Below are 3,744 nucleotides of genomic sequence, written 5' to 3' on the forward strand. Positions count from 1 at the left end.
AACAAAGTCTCTCTTATCATAACGTTGATTCTTTGATTGTGGGTTATCAAGATCAATAACAGGTTCAATCTCTACATCATTATGATTGCTAGGTTGAGCATCAACATGAACATCATCATTAACATTGTCACTAGGTTCATGTTCATTACCAGATTGTGTTTCAGCATCATAAATAGAAATATCATTGGGATTCTCAGGTGTGTCAACAACAGGTTCACTAGAAGCATGCAAAGTCCTATCATTTTTCTTCTTCTTCTTCTTCTTCTTCTTAGAAGAACTAGGTGCATCAACATTAGTTCTCTGAGAATCTTGCTCAATTCTCTTAGGGTGACCCTCAGGATACAAAGGTTCCTGAGTCATTTTACCCCCTCTAGTCATAACTCTAACAACATTATCATTTTTCTTATTATTTAATTCATTGAGCAAATCATTCTGAGCTTTAAGTACTTGTTCTACTTGAGTGGTAACCATAGAAGCATATTTACTAATAAGTTTAAGTTCACCTTTAACTCTAGACATATAATCACTCAAGTGTTCAATCATATAAGCATTACATTTCAATTGTCTACCAACATAAGCATTGAAGTCTTCTTGCTTAACCATAAAGTCATCAAACTCATCCAAGCATTGGCTAGCAAACTTAGTAGATGGGATTTCACATTTATCAAATCTATAGAGAGAATTTACCTTTACTACCTTTGTCGGGTTATCAAGACCATGTATTTCTTCAATAGGTAGTAAATTCTTAACATCTTCAGCTTTAATACCTTTTTCTTTCATAGTTTTCTTTGCCTCTTGCATATCTTCAGGACTAAGAAATAGAATACCCCTTTTCTTCGGGGTTGGCTTAGGAGTTGGTTCAGGAAGTGTCCAATCATTCTCATTACTCAACATATTATTCAATAGCAATTCAACTTGATCAACAGTTCTTTCCCTGAAAACACAACCAGCACAACTATTCAGGTAGTCTCTGGAAGCATCGGTTTGTCCATTATAAAAGATATCAAGTATTTTATTTTTCTTGAGAGGATGATCAGGCAAAGCATTAAGTAATCGGAGAAGCCTCCCCAAGCTTGCAGGAGACTCTCTTCTTCAATTTGCACAAAATTATATATTTCCCTTAAGCCAGCTTGTTTCTTATGACCGGGGAAATATTTAGCAGAGAAGTAATAAATCATATCCTAGGGACTACGCACACAACCAGTATCAAGAGAATTAAACCATGTTTTAGCATGACCCTTTAATGAGAATGGAAACAACTTAAGGATAAAGTAATAGCGAGTTTTCTCATCATGAGTAAACAGGGTGGCTATATCATTTAATTTAGTAAGATGTGCCACAATAGTTTCAGATTCATAGCCATAAAAAGGATCAGATTCAACCAAAATAATTAACTCAGGGTCTACAGAGAAATCATAATCCTTATCGGAAATAAAGATAGGTCAAGTAGCAAAAGCAGGGTCATATTTCATTCTAGCATTCAAAGACTTTTCTTTAAGCTTAACTAATAATTTCTTAAGATCAGATCTATCATTGTAAGCTAAAAAGTCTCTAGCAGTTTCTTCATCCATAACATAACCCTCAAGCACAACAGGCAATTCATATCTAGGGGGAGAATCTTCATCATCACTTTCATCAATATTATCAGTTTCAATAATTTCATTCTCTCTAACCCTAGCAAGTTGTTCATCAAGAAATTCACCTAGTGGCACAATATTATCAAGCATAGAAGTAGTTTCATCATAAGTATCATGCAAAGCAGAAGTGGCATCATCAATAACATGCGACCTATCAGAATCAATAGCATGTGTAGGTGTCGCAAGTTTACTCAAAATAGAAGGTGAATCAAGTGAAGAGCTAGATGGCAGTTCCTTACCTCCCATCGTAGTTGAGGGAAAATCTTGGTTCTTTGATCTTTCAAGTTCTTCATAGTGAACAGTAGATAACAATCCCAAGTGACTCAAAGAATAGAGCTATGCTCCCCGGCAACGGCGCCAGAAAATAGTCTTGATAACCCACAAGTATAGGGGATTGCAAAAAATTTCGAGGGTAACGTATTCAACCCAAATTTATTGATTCAACACAAGGGGAGCCAAAGAATATTCTCAAGTATTAGCAGCTGAGTTGTCAATTCAACCACACCAGGAAACTTAATATCTGCAGCAAAGTATTTAGTAGCAAAGTAATATGATAGTAGTGGTAACGGTGGCAAAAGTAACGATAGCAGTTTTGGTTTTATAGTGATAATAACAGTAGCAACGGAAAAGTAAATAAGCGAAGAACAATATGTGAAAAACTCGTAGGTAATGGATCAGTGATGGATAAATATGTCAGATGCGATTCTTCATGCAATAGTTATAACATAGGGTGACACAGAACTTGCTCCAGTTCATCAATGTAATGTAGGCATGTATTCTGAATATAGTCATACATGCTTATGGAAAAAAACTTGCATGACATCTTTTGTCCTACCCTCCCATGGCAGTGGGGTCCTATTGGAAACTAAGGGATATTAAGGCCTCCTTTTAATAGAGTACCGGACCAAAGCATTAACACATAGTGAATGCATGAACTCCTCAAACTACGGTCATCACCGGTAAGTATCCCGATTATTGTCACTTCGGGGTTAACGAATCATAACACATAATAGGTGACTATAGACTTGCAAGATGGGATCAAGAACTCACATATATTCATGAAAACATAATAGGTTCAGATATGAAATTATGGCACTCGGGCCCTAGTGACAAGCATTAAGCATAGCAAAGTCATAGCAACATCAATCTCAGAACATAGTGGATACTAGGGATCAAACCCTAATAAAACTAATCTGATTACATGATAAATCTCATCCAACCCATCACCGTTCAGCAAGCCTACAATGGAATTACTCACGCACGGTGGTGAGTGATGACCCACAAGTATAGGGGATCTATCGTAGTCCTTTCGATAAGTAAGAGTGTCGAACCCAACGAGGAGCAGAAGGAAATGAAAAGCAGTTTTCAGCAAGATATTCTCTGCAAGCACTAAAATTATAGGTAATAGATTGTTTTGTGATAAGATAATTGGTGACGAGCAACAAGTAACAAAAGTAAATAAAATGCAGCAAGGTGGCCCAATCCTTTTTGTAGCAAAGGACAAGCCTGGACAAACTCTTATATGATGTAAAGCGCTCCCGTGGACACATGGGAATATCGTCAAGCTAGTTTTCATCATGTTCATATGATTCGCGTTCGGTACTTTGATAATTTGGTAAGTGGGTGGACCGGTGCTTGGGTGCTGTCCTTACTTGGACAAGCATCCCACTTATGATTAACCTCTATTGCAAGCATCCGCAACTACAACAAAAGTATTAAGGTAAACCTAACCATAGCATGAAACATGTGGATCCAAATCAGCCCCTTATGAAGCAACGCATAAACTAGGGCAAAAAAAGGGCAAAAGTGTTTGGAAAAGTAGATACGACGGAGACGTATCACCTACTATACCCCCATCCTGGTTTATAAGTAGAATTTAACTAATAAAATATGAATGCATGTCGCCAGAGATTATATCGTTGTATTCGTATTTGAACATAGTTTCCAGTTATACAATTTTTGTAACATGCATTAACATTCTGTTGGTTACATTTAAGGTTATATACCAACAAGAGTTTGGCCGCAACACACATGGCTTATTCCATCACAAACAGCTCGGATGGGTCAACTGTATGCCACGTATCGCACACGCAACTCTAATATGATT

This window comes from Triticum urartu, chromosome 7A (genome assembly GCF_056163025.1).
Source record: "Triticum urartu cultivar PI428250 chromosome 7A, HENAU_Tu73, whole genome shotgun sequence".
Taxonomy (NCBI): Eukaryota; Viridiplantae; Streptophyta; class Magnoliopsida; order Poales; family Poaceae; genus Triticum; species Triticum urartu.